General features: G+C 42.2%; 1 protein-coding gene across 1 annotated transcript in view; it reads left to right on the top strand.

Annotated features, from left to right (window-relative positions):
* The first annotated feature begins 504 nt into the window (after window positions 1-504).
* The window catches only part of PARD3B (par-3 family cell polarity regulator beta), a 538,356-nt gene continuing 521,370 nt past the window's right edge, over window positions 505-17,490 (top strand). The window contains exon 1 of the mRNA XM_080600336.1: window positions 505-638. The gene's annotated coding sequence lies outside the window, so the exon portion shown is untranslated. The remainder of the gene's footprint in view (window positions 639-17,490) is intronic.

Genomic DNA, 17,490 nt, shown 5'->3' with positions numbered 1-17,490 from the left:
GGAGGCCGCGGGGGCGGTCAGTCATAGCGCCCCTTCCCCGCGTGACGGGAGCTGAGCCCCTGGCAGTGCTCCCAGGCCCCAAGGAGCAAATAAGGCGGCAGAGGGTGCAGGCGGGCAGCTCCGGGTTAGGAAGGGCCCGGCGCACCTGGAACCATCCTCAGTGTGGAAGATGCAGCTGCGGGGGCTGTGTTAGGAGCTCAACGCAGTGCTGCTGCTGTGGTGACTAAAGGGACTGTGCTGCCTGCTCCAAGCAGGGTTCTGTCACTGCTCTCTGCCTCATAATGGTGGCATGGACTGGGGAAAAGCCCAGCAGCTGTGATGAACGTGCAAAGAAGAGGCTTTAGCACAACAGCGCTTTGTCCAACCACAGACATAAGCCTGGGCCTTGCTGCAGGCCCTTGGGCGCTGCACGGTGCTGTGCAGAGACGTGACAGCCTTGCTCAAGTCCTGCAGCATGGCGGGAGGCCTGCAGCTTTGCATCCGAACGTGGCCTTCATCCTCCATTACCCCCGTGCTGCAAGCAGTCAGCTGAAACAGGACAGGTGCTGGTGCCTCCTTGAAAGCTTGATGGCCAACACATGGCTTTCTGAGGAATGGAAAAAGATAAAGCTGAAGGTGGCCAGAAGTCTGCAGGCCAGGTAAGTCTGCTCTGGCTCTGTGGCCTCCTCAGACCCTGGGCTGGTTGTGATAGCTCCTAAGTACAAGAGAAATGACAGAAAATCATCTTACATGCAGCAGTGGGAAACAATTCTGGGAAAGAGTCCTATGAATGCACAGACCTGAGAAATTCACAGAAATTCACAAATTTGCTATTGCTTCTTAAGTTAGTAAACATCACAGTAAACAAGGTTTGCAGGCCCAGGCTCTCTGCCCCATGTTATCTCACTGGGCTCTCAAGTGCAGACAGGGTCTGGAATAACAACATTAGCAACAACTTGAAAATATCCAGGTTTTGGTAGTTCAAGCTCATGCCCAGATATCTTTGTGGGCTGGATTTTTTGGAAAACTGTAAAACTAAAGCACACCTGAACACCTATAGATTCGGGCAAAAGAGTTAGAACTGAAAATTATCTATGATTACTTGACATAACAGGCTAGCCAATACATGTCCGTACCTATTAGAGAACTCTGTAATAAACACATTTGTAATTTGAGTGATTTAAACAAGGAGAGAGTTAAGAGAATGGAAATCATGGTATTGAGTGGAAAGAAGAAGCATTTCTATTCATGAAACCTAATTTTATAGTACTTTTATTTACATCAGTGTAAGGAATATAATTTGTTTCCATTTATTGTTTAAAATCTGTTCTATCACAGACACATCAAAACAGCCAGTTAAAAGTCAGGGCAGTATAAGCAGCCGGCAAGCTTCTCTCTGCCCATGCTCCTCACCTGCATTGCTGCCTTTTATGAATTTAGACAACAGAACTTCATCTTTTCACAGCCCATTGCACTTTCTCAGCCTTTTGCACTAGCATAGTGTGTTGCAAACTCAAATGCAGTATTTTTAGGATCACGTAGATAGAAAACATAACTGAAAGCATACACCAGAATCTCCTGTGCATCTTCAGATTTTGATCCCCTGGCTCAAAAAAAGACTTTTACATTCCTTCATTGCCCAAATCCAATCTACATTACTGCACAGTGTGCCTTGAAAAACCTAGCAAGAATTGCATAGAAGGTGGGTGTTTGTAACATTTACTAGTTAACAGGAAATAATTTACTTCTAAATGGTTTCTGGTGATATGTGTTAGATTGCTGCTATGTGCTGTCTGTTGTGGGTTCATGTGCCATATAATCCATGTGCTTTACAACCTATACAAGATTAATCATAAACCCAAGCTATAACTAAATCACAATCAAGGTAAAAAATCTACTTTTATGGTTGCCTATTTTTTTATTACCTACAGATTTTATAGTAACTGTTGAGTCTAAGGTATAAAATGTAATTTATGTATGTTAAAAAAGTTTAAATGCTGTCTGGAAAAACATTGCAGTCAGGAGAACAGGTACAGTAAATGCAAGGAGGAATATTATGAAGTAGGCATCAGTGTATTGGCAACATTACTCAAGGTGGAAGATGAGTTGAGAGTATATTTCTCAGGACTGAGACAAAATGCACAGATATAGCTGTGTGTTCTTTCCTACAATACAGGAGAAGGGTCTGAAAACATGTTTGCTTTCTTTAAAGAGTATCCCTACCTCCAATGACAGTTTTTTTGATAGGTTAAATTTACAATACTGTCATCCCAGGAAAACTGTAAGATTACTGAAGTTATCAAAATCACAGCATAAAAAACACAAGACTGGAAATTGAGCAGTGAGCAGATGCTGCAGTTTACTTTCAGCCTATTTGGAACTATTTGCATTTTTTTTCCTATAAAAAACACTGACTTTTAGTGCATAAGTATAGGTGCAATGATAAACATGCTGCAAGGCTTTCTGCAAAACTAGAGGAAACCAGAGCTGCCAGTCCTGATATTTCTGATTACAGCTTCTTAGTCATTTCTTCATTATATAAAAAAAGCAAAGCTGAAAATTAGCTTTTAAAAATCATACCTTGGTCTCTTGTATGCTTGGAGTAAATGGCCCTTGGCTGTTGTTTAGATTGTTGGTCACACCTGTTGTAATGTCAACATATCACAAATGTTTTTTTCTACACAAACCTTTCAAGAAAAACAAAGTAAGATCCAAAATTTTACAAGCAGATGACAGATTCTGGAAAATGTCAAGTGGTCATCGTTTAAAAAAAGGAGTGTAGTATAGAAATGAAGCAGTGTTTCCAGTAATATCTTTGAAGGTGGATACAGAAAATCTCTTTAATAATCCCTCCAGTATCCATCCTTTCTTTGCTAACTAAGTATTTTTGTATTCAATTGATTCCACCTCCACATGATGAGTTGGATGTTCCTGTTCCTCTGTGGTTATCACTAAGAGATTTGATTCTGGGCAAGCTGACAGAAATGCACCATGGCAGCAGCATCTTCAAATTATGAACGGTACAGGATTTCTGTGTAAACATCAATTTTTCCAGATTGCTACTGCCTGAAAGCTTTAGAAGCTATGCTCACAACTTGTGTCTACGATAATAAATCTTGGGAATGTTTACCAGCAAAAATGTAGCTAGCACCACCGCTGGTTTTAATAGCTCTGGTTTTGACAGGGCAGGCCAGAACCAAGGCTTGACAACATGCATAATGCTTGGGTGTTGGCAACTGTCCACCTTATTACTGACACCTTACATCCTTAGGTCATCCTTGAGTATACCAGTACTCCTGCAGAAGTCTTTCTGAGCACTGGAGATACTGTGCTACTGTTGGAAAATAGGCACTAAGAAGCCTGCATTAAGACTGTCAAACTGGCAATCCAGCTCCATCTGGATCCTGAATGATTTTCCATCATTATATAACAGTATAAGGTTCATTTGCCATCTGGCTCCTGAATCAACTGCTGTCATACAAGCAGCACCCAGCTGGTTCAGGGTCAAGATTAATTTGTTATTTGGGGTATCTCCATTTTTAGGTGCCCAGCTTGAGTAATTTTCCTTGCTGACAGCTTATCAAAAAGGGTCACAAGCACTTCTTGTTACTGGAATACTGGGAAGCGTTAGCAAACCCTCTAATGGTATTCACTGGGATCAGTGTTGCAGCAACAATCAGGAAAGAGCTGGAGCAGGTACTGTTACAGGAGCTAGGCCTAGGGTGTCTGCATAAAGTTAGTTCATGTGCTTAGTTGGATCTCAAGCACCTCTGTGTTTTTCTTCCTGGTTTTGGATGGTGGCATTAGGATCAAGTAATACTAAACTGAAAAACAGGACCGCCTTAAAATGCATTACATTTGGGTCCCAAATGTTCAAGTACTGAAAACTAATAATTGGTTTTGAAAATTTTTACCTATCTGCTTTAATATTCTGGCCATCATCTAATCTTTTCACAGTATCAGTCATTTATCCTTTTCCCTGAGCTTTCCTCTGTACACATAGGGTTCAAAGATATAATGAAGGTGACTCATTCGATGAGACTCTCCTTGCCCAAAGGAAACTGTGAGGTGGAGCAGTACTTTGCCGTAAGCACTCCAGGAACAAGCACAAGTGCTAAAAGAGCCATTGGTTGTGGAGCTCTCCAGCTACTGGAACACTTCATTTCTCATTTTTCATTCTTATTTCCTTTAAAGCCATTTATAATAGAGCTACAGCCTGAAGTGGAAGAACTCACCTTCGCTGTAAAGCTTCATTGCGAGGCAGCAAATTGTACTGTATCAGAATATCCACCTTATCTAAGATTCATGGAATGAATTATACATATTACATTGCCTTAAAAGTGAAACCTGGTGAAGTATTACTGTAATTTAAAAATCTAAGTGGATTTGTACAGTGAGATTTAAAACTTAAACCTGTTTAAATATTGAGCTGATTGGGAAAATATTTTTGAGAAATGGAATTCAATAGGAAAAGATTCTCCATTCAGAGAAACGACAGCCCCAAACTAATTTTATCATAAGAACGAACCATAAAGAAAGATGTTCGCTGGGCTGCTTCCTTCTAGGAAGGCACATAAAATGACAGTCACCTGAATGTGTTAATATCCCTTAGTGGGAATTTATGCTGAATTAGGAATCCAAGGAAATGCAAGGTAATTTACTTTGCAGGATGATAACAGAGACATTCTGTGCAATATGGGTTGTGCTAACTTTATTTTATTGATTTATTTTGATCTAATAAAAGCAAACAATTACTATTGGTAGCTGATGCATGCCTTTTTGTATGTATTTTTAAAAGCACAAACCGCAGTGGTGACCAGCTCTCAGCCTCCCAGTTAGTGATGCCTGTCCTCAGGTGAAGTGGTATTTTAGCCCACATCCTCCAGCAGTCATTACCTCTTGTCAAAGCAAAAGGGATGTCTCCATGAGAAAAATGTATCAGATTCTATCTTTGGTCTACTAATAAGGTGATCATAACAAGGAGCAAACTAGCAAGATGATTTTTTGTCTTATTAACACAGTGCTGCCAGAGCCTCATTTTACCTTTTCCTCAGTGAGTGTTGCAGGATTTTATGAGTACCATTTCCCTGCCTAAAAATGATGACTATCTTGCTCTTTACATACCAACATTATTTGCCCCTGATAAGGATGGTGGTAAAATGTTTTAGCTAGCGGAACAGGGAGATTTGCCCAAACACTGTCTCAAAAATGCACTTGTATTAGTGAGATCATTCTGAAACTGATCTGATACCAGCCATCGTTTTTAATCTCAGCATTACTTGGTATGCTTCATACGCCATGTGTCCTCTAAACAAATATGCAATAAAGCAGGCTGGTGAAGTTAACCAGACAGATGGCTGAAATCCTACATGTGAGATGGATTGGTAAATGGATAGGTAAGGACACGGATGGGTGTTTCAAAAGGCAGAGGAAAGGGTAGTTGATTACAAGGCTAGATAGAAAATGGAAGGTATTATAAAAAGAAATATGGGATAATATAAACAGAGCCCCTAATCCAGTTGACTGTAAATCCCTTTTTCTTAATTGGTTTAGAAACTGTGGGCTGTAATGTGAGACAGAGGGCTCTCAGCTGCTTTTCTTCTTTGCTGCCTAGAATTACATTATGAGGAAAACAATAGCAGAGCTGACAGCTCCTTGTCTGTAGGGGCACTCGGAGCTAATCTGCTATTGAGACTAATACAATTATATGGGATTATAGGATTGCCACTGATACACAGATTAGGGAACTCCCAGAGGGAGTTGCATCTTGGGGTATTACACAGGGGGAAAATATATAAGGGTCCCAATTATTCAGAAGTCTAAAGAGGAAGCTGCAAAGACACTTTGGGATTTTTTGTTTCCCTGTCTCTTAAAAAATAACACTTGCACACATACACAAACATTTCCTCCCAGCAGAAGGAGAATAATGCAAGGGACTTTAATATATATTGTTTACTCCATACACAATGCTCCAGTGTTGTCCTGAGCAATCTGAGGTCAGAGAGAAAAATACTTATATTATATTGCTTTCCTGCAAGGGTGCCACCTTGATGCAGTAATTTGAAATGGAGGCAGAACCTAGACTTACGTTTCGTATAGCAGCTGACTGCCCTCGCTTTCTCCCTCCCTGTGCATGCACAACATATAAAGACAGTGGCCCCAAAATGGAATGATGTAAAAATCTCTTGGGTGGGTTTTGAATACCCATAAATACTGCAGTTGTGAGCCCTGTCCTTACCTCCTTTTACAGATTTACTCTGTGCTCCCAGAATGAGCACAGAGCTGTGTAACAGAGCCTGCTATGGATGTGTGTGCTGTAGACATTGAGCTGACACGTCTGCTACCACAGCTTCTGGGCAGCACAGCTTCTGGTACCTCAAGCCTTTAGTGAATTATACTCTTAGCAGCGCCATAAGATGTGTAAATGCCAATGTCCTCATTTTAAAGCTTATTAACCAACTCAGCCCAAGTAACGTAAAAAGTGTGTGTTAGTGTAGCTCATCAACTGTAGCTATCCCAAGTCTCAGGTTACGGGGCTGTCTTTCACATACAACCCTTTAAGTTCAGATATTTCATACATGTTCTTTTTCCCTAGCCAGTTAGGAGCAAAATGTAAGGATGCGGTTCCCATTAGTCCTTTTCCCAAATCCAGGTCAAACAGCTGCTGTGCTGCTTAACAGCATTTGCTCATATGACAATAGCAAGTAGAGACCTTCAGCAAAGCTTCCCACCTCCTAGTCTAAGTTCGTTCCAGCCATCTAATAAGAGAGTTTCTCAGCTCCCGAAATCTTGAGTGAGAAGAAAAACAGAAATGTGGAAATGAACTATGATTATCTCATAGCAGTGATTCATGACAAAGCGAGGAATAAAATTTGATGGACAGCAAAGCCCAGTACTTGCTGGACCACGCTGCCGTAATTCAGATCTGGCAGTTATTAATTGCAGTGGAGGAGAGGGCTGTTTTCTCACTCTAAACTTAAAAGGATTTTTCCATGCATCCAGGACCATACTGTAAGCGAATATTTTCTTTTTTTTTTTTTCTTCCATTTAGACAAGTGTGTTTTATATAATACTAGACAATAATTCCCTAAAAAACACATTCTTTAAACCCTGACCTGGAGGACCTTTGACCTTCAAGGTGCATGAGCAAGAGTTAAACATGGGCCAAAGCATCCTTAGGAACTCGTCCTTCATTTTCTTTCAGACAGACTGTAAAACAAAGTAGCCTTAAGGTCTTGAACCTACATCTGGCACTACCCAAGTGCCAAGATGGGTTTGAGATTAAAGGAGTTGGGTGGTTTTTTGGCCTCCACCTTCATCCGTCTTTTGAATTTGATTAGACCATGCATTCTGGTCTTGCTCGGAGGTGCCTGTGGACTGGTTTCAGGAAGTGGACTTCCATTGTCTGGTGTCATCCTTTAACACAAAAAAGCCAGATTCTCCATCTGGACCAAAAGGCACATGGTGAGCACTGCGTTATGCATGGCTCTGGAGTCTTTGCAGCCCTGAGCACTGCTTGTGGGACAGACCTGAAGTACTTTGCTAGAGGGAACATGCTGCTTGCCAGTTTTTGTAGTCATCTGAGAAACGTCCAGCTCCTGCAAACAGTGGGAAGAGCAGTCAGGAGATGGTTCTGAGAAGCGGCACAGAGATGGAGGAGGAAGCAAGACAAATTCCTCGAAGTGAATTTAATTCTAATCATGCCCCCTGTGTGAATAAATCAAAGGCTCTGTGCATCCCATAGACCTTCTCCCATGTTCACAGGAGACTGGCAAGAAGATGAAAAGTTGGCTTTTCTGCAGTGATTTTGTTATTTGTTAGTTGATCACCTCACTATTGACTTGACTTAGAAGGAAAACTGCTTCCTCCTGCCAGAGCGCTGTGGTTGGACCCAATTACTGCTCCATCCTCTATTTTCTTTTCTTTTTTTTTTTTCCCTTTAAGAGGGCCTTTCCCTCTGATCTGCATTTATCTCTTAATAACAACTTCCAGCCACTAAAATTAACCAGTTCCTGCTGAGGCTAATACCGCATTGTGGAGCTGGAGAATTAACACCTTAAAATACTGACTGCAGAGGGAATTTTGGCTCAAACACAGGTCAGGTTCCTGCACATTCAGAAAAAGATTTTATGTCCATCATCTTGTCTTTTCTTTTTTTGATAGCTACACTAATTGATTCAGTACAAAATATTACCTCTCGCTATACATCCTAGCTTGCAACACCAGTATATTCATAAAATTTATTTCCTTTTTAGCAGCCAGAGTTATAATTTATTCATATTTATAGGAAGAAAGAGCTCTATAGGAAGAAGAGATAGGCCACCCAAGGTCGTTCAGCAGACTACAAGTCTGTGCCCCAAAATTATATGAAATAGAGATTAGCTTCAGTCTTTTTTGTTGTTGTTTTGAGTACTGAATTTTAAAAAGGGTTCTGAGGGGGTGAAAACAGAGAACATGAGGCTGCCACCCCCCCCAGACATGTAACCTAACTTAAAGGGGAGAGCTTTGGGGTGAAACTGTCTGAATCTATGCATGCAAGTTTGTGTGCGTGTGTGTGTGTGTGAGCGATGGATACGGATTCCCATCTGGCTGGGCGCTGGGGACAGAGAGCCGCAGGTGCAGCAGGGAATGTGAAAGGCAGATAATGTGCAGTACGCAACAGGAGCGCTGCATAAAGCACTTTAAAGCGGGGCGAGTGACACAGTGACTTGTTTTTATGGGTGAGAAGCATCTTGTTAGGGTCTGAAGTGGATGAGAAGACAATAGAGCTTACTGAGGAATTCTTGTGAGAGAGAGTGGAAGGAGAGGACTAGGGGAAAGTGAGCAGAAAGTCTCAAGTCAGATTATCCCGAGTTTATTCTCAGTCAGCAGTTGGGTGTTTTCAGTTGGTGTGCAGGGAGCTCGAACACAGCAGCAAGCATCCTTTACAGCACACCCACGCATCACCTGCAGTCAGTGATTCCACGTGTCCACAGCTTGGCCTGGGCACACCGGTGGGATCTGCCACAAAGCTGAACACACCTGCGTGTACAGGACTATGCGTGGGATTCAGAAATAAATGAGTTTGAAGTAGTACAGGGCAGATTAGATTACTGTATACCTAAGCAAGAGATTGGGGATGCTATACAGTATGCTATGGAGGGAAGTTCCTTCAATGGCATTTCTGTCCGAGTGCTTTGCACTGCAATTGTACAGCTCCTAATTGCAGTGCAAATGAAGCAATCACTTGTACGTGGAAGGAATCAGCAGCTACATTTGTTCACAGGTACAAACAGGTTTCTCAGAGGGTTAAGTACAATAGCCAACTGCCAGCACAAATATTTGTTGTGGTTTTAGTTTACCTATTTATGTGGGGATCGAAAAAGTGAAAATGATGAATTATTGTTCAGTCATTACTGAAGAAATATATCTACAATCCAAGAGTGGGCAAAAATACCGCTTCGCTGCCACGTTTATATACACAGCTTTAATCTTGGTTATATATGAGAGGAGCTGAATGTTTATGGTTATCTAACCAGGGGACTATAAACTTGGAGCATAAATGACAAAACATACAAGAAGAATGTAGTTCAAATGAGTACAGAGGGTCAATCAGAATTAAGAGAAAGGAGAGAAGAGAAACTGGTTTAATTTAAACAGCATTAGGGGCTAGCTATTCAAAATGTTATTTCCCTGGTGCTTGATGAAAAACTGCCTTTTAGCCACGCAAGGCTGTTTCTCATAATCACAAAAGATGTTAGCATGTGCATAGAATTATAATGAAAATTCACTAGGACCAAGAAGCAAATTATAATTTTGGGGTGTTTCTACTGTGGGGTGCTCAGTTTAAGACTCAAAAAGGGCTCAGAAGTCTCTCTTTGAGTACCTCTTCAAGTGTCTCTTCATTGAAAAGTTGAATGTTGAGAACCAGAGACCCTCAACATCATTAATCTTGATAACCTTGTCCTGTAACAAGAGAGAAGAACACAGATTTTTCTATATATAACTCTCAGAGAATGCTTTGGGATCTTAAACACTGAAATGTATTAAGGAATGCTCTTGAAATATTTTACAAAATATGTCTGTTGCATCAGCACAGATGGGTACGTTTTGAAATTCAGCAACCATATGGAGATGCCCAGCACCACAACACAGCAGTTCAGGGCAGGAAGTAGAGGCTGTTGTAAGCAAGTAAAACTGAGGGGGTGAGGTTTGGGTGGCAGAAAGTAATATTCAGAATTGCAGCCTGGTTACATCCTAGTGCCACATCATCTTATTTGTATTTCCAGATCATTCCTTTAAGGATTCTGCCCCACGACACAGACAGACCACCTAATGGTCTCTAGGCCTACTCTTCCCCTTCTGTCATCCCTTAGCCTTCTAGTAAAGCCACGTTACAGCTCTTCTCTTGATCCCGTCAACTTCTCCTCCCAACTCAGAGTTAGGAAACTGCCCCAGCAGTCTCACTGTGGGAATCAAGATTTCAGCCAAGTGCATGGAAGCAGTGTGGGGTGAGCACACCCAAAAGCACAAACTGACCTCTATCTCATGCACTTTTGGCTTCGTGATATTTAAGTCGCTTCCGTGATGACACCATTGGTACCAGAGTTTTGATGTTACAGATGTAAAAAGAGGTCTGAATTCCATCACAAAAGCAAAGATCCCACCCAAGATAGAAGCAGAAGACTAAGCTGGAGAGCTTTGCCAGCCTTCATCTCAGTGACTGTGCAAGCCGTGGCCATGAATGATTGAGTAGGCCTCTGCCTCAGAACTTCTCTTCAAGCACTCAGAAGTGGAGACATGCCAGTGTGTTGCGCCCATATTTACCCTGGCATACACCACGTCCTTCACATTGCCCAAGAGAGGGACAGAAAGAGGTAGAGAAGGAAATTTTCTATCACCTACCCACCCAACAGCTGGGGCAACTAACACATCAGGGAATACGCAATCTATGTGTGTCTCAAGATCATGATTTGTTTTAGTGAGGTACAGCAATAAATGTGTTAAAAACAAAGCATGTTCACATTTTATAATTGCATGCTTTTAAACAATATTAACAAGATTAATTCAGACCCTTTACAACACAGAATGAAAGAGTATTTAGAAACTTCTAAAGCCGCACACTGTGAACCTAACAGTCTGTAACTGCTTCGTTAAACTATAAAACTTTTCAAGCTAACATAATGGATTCATGGATAGCAAGGTCTGGAGGGATGGATCATTATGCTCATAAACTCTGACCTCCTGCATACGACACAGTCCAGAGCATATCACCCAGTGATACCACCATCAAGCCCAATAATTTATAGCTGAACCGTGCCATCTCTTTTAGAAGGAAGGACATCCAATCTTGATTTAAAGACTGTAGGCGATTAATTTACCACATCCCTTTACCATCTGTTCCAGTGGTTAATTATCTTCAGTTAAATGTGTATCCTATTTGCAGTCTGATCTTTTCGGCTTTAGACTTTTATCTGCCTCTCTGTGTGGACATGATGGCTCATAATGCTTTGATATTTCCCATGCACTAGGACAGAAATGTGATGCCTGGACTGGAAATTTCAGGTTTGGAGTTTTGTTTTGGTTTCTCTTGTTGAAGCCTTAACACAAAGACTTTTAAGGCATTGGCACAACACACTGTAATATTTCATTTTGGAGCAATTTCAATGACTCAGTGTTAATGGCATATAGTATTCCAGATTTTGAGGAGTAAAAATATTATGTGCACTTCATCTGTTTGTTTAAAGTGGTTTTTCCTAATGACGGCTGTACTGTGCTGAAGTGTGGAAGCAGGAGTTTGATGTAGTGGCAAGAATAAGGAGTGCTGAGAGTTTTAATTCTTCTGCCATGGTCCCAGTTCTGCCACTGCATTTTGATTTGTGAGGCCCATGAAATCACCTCACTCCATCGTAAACAATTATGGAGGCTGGGTTACAAAGTGCACTGAGATTTTTGGAGCTGGGCTGGCTGAATGACATAAAAAAACAGCGCCAGCTTGATTTTGTGTATCTTTGAAAACTTAATAACTTCAATTAAAGTGATTTCAAAATCACTTCAAAATTGAGTTTTATAGGCAGAAAGTCTGTCACACCATCCTGAAAAGTATTTTATCTACCAACATTTACATACAGACTTACATCTCTCTTCTACCAGCTATGTGCAGATGTAAAATCTAATTTTGGTGCTTGCATTGTTTTATTGCTTAACCTCAGTTACTGTTATTGCCATGTCCTCTTTATAACCTTGTTCTATATCCCATTTATTGGAGTAGTCCCACTGTCTATCAAGGCCAGAACTCCATTCAGTCTGTGGTGTTGCACTTTTTCTGTTTTTCCTTCAAATGCTTTTTCCTTCAAATGCTTCAAATTTTCTAGCTGAATAGAACCCAAGTTCCTGGAGGATGACCATTTCAAATTACTCTTTCTCAGAAATACTGTTACCTCTGTGAAGTGCATTTCTAAGGCCTAAGTGTGTTTCTGACAATACAGAATTTAACCTCTTTCCTCTCTCCAAGGAATTAAATAAGGCTCTGTCAGGTTACTGACTTCCTAGCAGATATGATCATCTGAATGCAGACAGTTCCTCAAATACCTGGTATTTTCTTTGACTAAATCTCTTTCTTCCCTGTGCCACTAAAGTCTTCAGATTTATCAACAGTCTTCATCTTTCTTGGTAAAGAAACCCAGCATTCCTCATTCTGCATCTCACTTGCTTCCCTTGAGCCTCACAGAAGTAGTCTTACGTGCAGAGTAGAAAGCCTAGAGGTAAGAAAAAAACACACCCATGAAGCTGTCCAGCCTCGTCCTAGCCCGGCCACTCTGCCAGCTGGCACACGGGCTTCCTTGCAGGAATTCCCCAGCTGCCCTTTGCCACCCATCAACAGAGACAGGGCTCTGTATGGGGATACTACCTACATGACTGGAAATTTAGTGCTTAGGACCTATTTTGCACTAAGTCCCCTACTTGAGGGACAGTGTGTGCTTCTGCGTGAGGTCTCAGCCCTCGTCTCATTGCACGCACTGGTGCAGCTTTGCTCGTGCCGTTCAAATACACACTCTTGCTTACTGCCCCATAACTTCTGGGTACTGGTACGGGCATGGTGACAGGATCAGCAGTGCTGTGATAATGAAGGCTCTGTTCCTGTCTCCAAAGAGACCGCCAGGATGCACAAGGAAGGCCCAGTGCCTGCTTCCACTGCCAGACGGTGCTGTGCTGTCCCTTCTGTTCGTGAAGCAATTAACACTGAATTCTGGCAGGCTACCGTAGGCAGCCAGAAACCAGAACACAGGGAGTTAATTCCCTGCTAATCCTCCTCTCTTTCAACAATCATGGAATGCTCCTAGATCTCCTTCAATCAGGAGCCCTAATTAAGAGAATCCTTTCCCGTGTCTAATTAAAACCTAAGAGCCAAAGACCAATCAGGTAGCTTTAGAGAGGTTCTCCCAAGCTGACAGAAGGAAATGTTTGATAGAAGAGAAGCTTCGAACAACCACCAAATTATTACAGCAGTGTAAATGCAAATGGAGACATTTCAAGGAAGTCCACCAAATTCTTCTTGATTTTAATTCTCTTCTCCTTTGAACTAGTGTAGTCTCAAGTTTTGTTTCCCTGCCCTCAGCTTTTTTTCAAAGCTGCTGGCATATTCCTGGTACCAGCCATATTATCTTAATCAAGATAACTGGAGACGGTGGCCACACAGAGCTACGTAGGTTATCTCATATGGAGACAGATTTGCTAAGTTATGAAATAAGTAAGAGATGTAACTATTAAGATTTTTTTTCTCCCTTCTACCTCTGCTTTACTCTTGGTGGATAATGTATTCCCAAGATACATCAGGCATTGTGATCCTCAGCAATATTTGTGCTTACACTGTTCAGACAATAACAAAAGGTGAAAAATGCTGTTTATCTAGCTACACAAAACACGATGTGAAAAAGCACTCCTCCTGAAAGATCTGTTTACTCAACTGACATCGGCAACTGCTAGCTCAGATGCATTTGAGAGTGCGAGAAACCTAAGGCTAGGAAAGTGCACTGCAAATGTGACAGGGAGTGATGCTGCAAAGCAGGAGTGTCTGCAGCACGAGTTAAGGAAAAATGAAGCACTTTTGAAGCAGAAGTGCTGGAGTGGTCAGCAAGGGCAGTCCTGAGCTGTGCGGGTGTACAGCCAGCCGAGCAACCCTTTTAAGTCTGCACCCACAGCAGCAGGCCTGGCCCAGGACGCAAAGCAATGGTCCTCTTATCAGAGAGGAGCAGAAGTAGCTCAAAAATGCTGCAGTATTTCTGTCTTGCATTGGATTGTGCCAGGCACACAAAAGTCAGGCCAAGATATCTGGCCCTTGTGCTGCACTCAAAACAAAATTTCTTTTGATCCATATTAAATCTGTGCCTTTTGATTTCATCAAGAGCTGACTTGCATTTAGGCCATGGGACAGAATGGAATTCATCATCTTGTGTCTCTTATCTTTTCTATTACTTTGCACTTTTCAAATTAAGTCATCATACTCTTTTTTAACTTCATCTGGCATACAGTCTCTCATTCCTCCATGCTGTGTCTAGTAGTTTTCTTAGGCTCTTGTCTGGCATGCTCTCTGCAATGGCCATTTAGAAATGAAGCAACCAAGACTGAATGCCGTAGGTTAGTTGGAGCTGTAACACCAATCGATGTAATCCTACTTCAATACGTTCTGTATTCTCCTTCTTCCCTCTTTCATACAATCTGACATTTTTGCTGTTTCTCTTTTAGCACCTCTGCACATTGCAATGATGTCTTCATTGAAATCTCTTATTTTTTTCCCCAGAGGGTTTGCAGCCAAGGGTGTAGTTTAAGTAGTTCTTTCCAAAGTGCATTGTTTTGCACATCTCAGTGCTAAGTCCTCTGACCTCCTATCAGCAAATTACCCTGAAACATGGTACTTTCAAGAGCTCTCTGGTAGCTTTCTCCCACTTCTTATTTCCTTCCCTTTTCCCCCACATTTAGCAAAATGTGGTATCAGTCATTTCTCTATCACAGGATTGCCACTTCCTCCCTCAGTCCCGGCTTACAGCCAGGCTGTACTAGCAAGAGGTCAGCTGGAACTGTTCCGGGGCAGGGTGGTGAGAAATAGCAGAGAGCTAAAATCAGGGACTTAAGGGAAAAGGGCAGTTGTAAGGTAAACAAGAACAAACTGAAGGGAGTCAAGATAACAGATAAAATAGTTAGAAAGGCAAAAAAGGGTAGGTGGGTAGGTAGGTAGGTAGGTAGGTAGGTAGGACAAGCAGTAACGGCTCAAAAAATATTGTCTGACAGTAGGAATGGTGCAGCAGAAATGGTGCAGATGGGGTGAACGCAGGGGTCCGGGAGTCTCTGTCGTGCTTCAGTAGGAGGCAGGGCAGGCGAGGCTTGGTGGACCCAGCGCTGGCTGTGAGTTCTCAAGAGCTCTTCCCCACTGTGTTTCTGGGATTCTGTTACAGACGGCTCCATGGCATGTGCTCAGCAGCGTTTCACCTTGTTCTCAGCTGATGTAACCTAGAGTCCAGGCCTTACATGGGGTCTTACAGTTGCTGACAATAAATCACTGGCAAACAACTGCAGAAAGCAATAATGGAACAAATGGGGAAAAAAAAAAAAAACACCTTGATGTGGCTCCTGGGTGCCCCACCAAATGAGTACAAAAAGATGTGTGTGTCACAGTGGCAGCAGTAATCTACGGCTCCAGTAGAGCATGCATTGTCCCAGGGAGGGTTGTTTCTAACTCTTGTTCACCTGCTCGGTGACACTAATGAATCTCTTCCTTTCCCTGTCCTCTGCCAACCCCTGTTTGCATTGCAGGGTGAGGACAGTCTTGCTAGATGTCTCTGCGGCACTAACTGTAACAAGGACTCTATCTCAGCTCGCTCTGCTAAGTGTTACCATAACACAATTAACAGGCAGGAATAGAAGGTACTAACACCAGGAATTATTCCTGACTGTCAAAAGGAACAACAGAACGTTACCTCTGCATCACAGCAGCATCTTCAAGTATAGTCGTATCTTTAAGTGTCTTTGCCACTGTGAAATAACCCATGCTTTGGAATAAATGTGTGTACACATTACATATCATATGTTATATATGGTTTATTTATGCATAAAGACATCTATGAAGTGTGTATATATAAGTAAAAATAAAGGTCTTCTGAGGGGAAAAGCATAGTCAGTGAAGTAACTGGCAATGGAAACAATAACTATCATTAGGCTTAATGATTTAGGCTGAGATGCTTAAGCAAGCTTTCCTTTGGGAAACCAAAGCCCTGGAAGCAGACAAATCCTGCACAATCCTGCTTTTAACCATCATTCAGTAGAATCATAGAATGGCTCAGGTTGGAAGGGACCTTAAAGATCACCTAACTCCAACCCCCCTGCTGTAGGCAGGGACACCAGGCTGGTGCTGCCAGGAGCTGTTCGATATAGGGCAGACAGCTGTGGTGTAGAAACGAGGAAAGCTCTTCTAAATCTGCAGCTAAGCCTGTATCGTGGTGTATCAGCCACTACCTTTAAACATGCATTGCAGGAAGTGATAAAACCTTGCTTCAGTGCCCATAAAAGAAATTTAATAAATGCTTTAGAAGCAATTTGTCTGTTGCCCAGCTTCAAGGCCTCTCTAATTCCTTATGCCCAGCCACCTGCCCGCTGTCTCCACCTCACAGGCCCGTACCACCCCCTTGCCTGGAAAGCGCAGATCGCTCTGCAGTTGTGGGCTCTGCTGAGCCCCTGCAAGAGCCACACAGGTGTGTTACCATCTATCAGCTATTCCAGAGTAAGCGCCTGTCTGCAAGATCTTATCGCTTGGTAATTGTAGTGTCATTTGAGGTCACGTACTCTGCTCTGAAAGAAGAGTAAATTACCTCAGCCGAACCATAAGGGAACAAGACATTGCCGGAGAGCAGTTACGTGGAGCAGCTGACCTGAGGTAATCTGATGCAATGAAAGCACTGAGACCAAGGAACCTGTTGCTAGAGAGACCCTGTGAATGTAGATGCTGAGCAAACTAGCACAGAGCTAGTGGAAGCAAAAACATTGTTAATTGAAAATAATCACGACCAAATACATGCTTGAGCTCCAAAGCTTCTGGCGATCTATTAGTCTTGCAAGCTGTTAAAGGTGTGTAGATCCTGACTACAGGCCCCCATGAAGGACTTCACCTACAGCTCCTCACAGGAAGGTGGAAAAGCAGCTTTGACGGCACAAAAGAAAATATGCTAATCACTGCGCAGAGTTTCTTTTCTAATAATTCCTGTTTTACTGCAGAATCCTAGCTCAAATCCCACTGATTTGAGATTCTTTGAGTACTTGCTACAATATTCCTGACAGCGACAGCAAAGCCACCCTATAGGAGTGTAATTTAGGAGATTGGGCAGCTACACGTTCTTTCTCATAAGATTACAAACTGGGGAAAAAATGATAATACAGCACACTTTGTTTACTGCCTGCTCCCCTCTCCTCTAAAAACAACCAAAAGAAAAGTATCGCATGGAGGATAACGCATTTAATGAGACAGAAGCAATTCCTTTAGTG

The sequence above is a fragment of the Anser brachyrhynchus genome, assembly GCF_964034855.1.
Source record: "Anser brachyrhynchus genome assembly, chromosome: 7".
NCBI classification, from domain to species: Eukaryota; Metazoa; Chordata; class Aves; order Anseriformes; family Anatidae; genus Anser; species Anser brachyrhynchus.
Note: the sequence above shows the minus strand (reverse complement) of the source record. Positions and strands in the feature narration are given on the sequence as shown.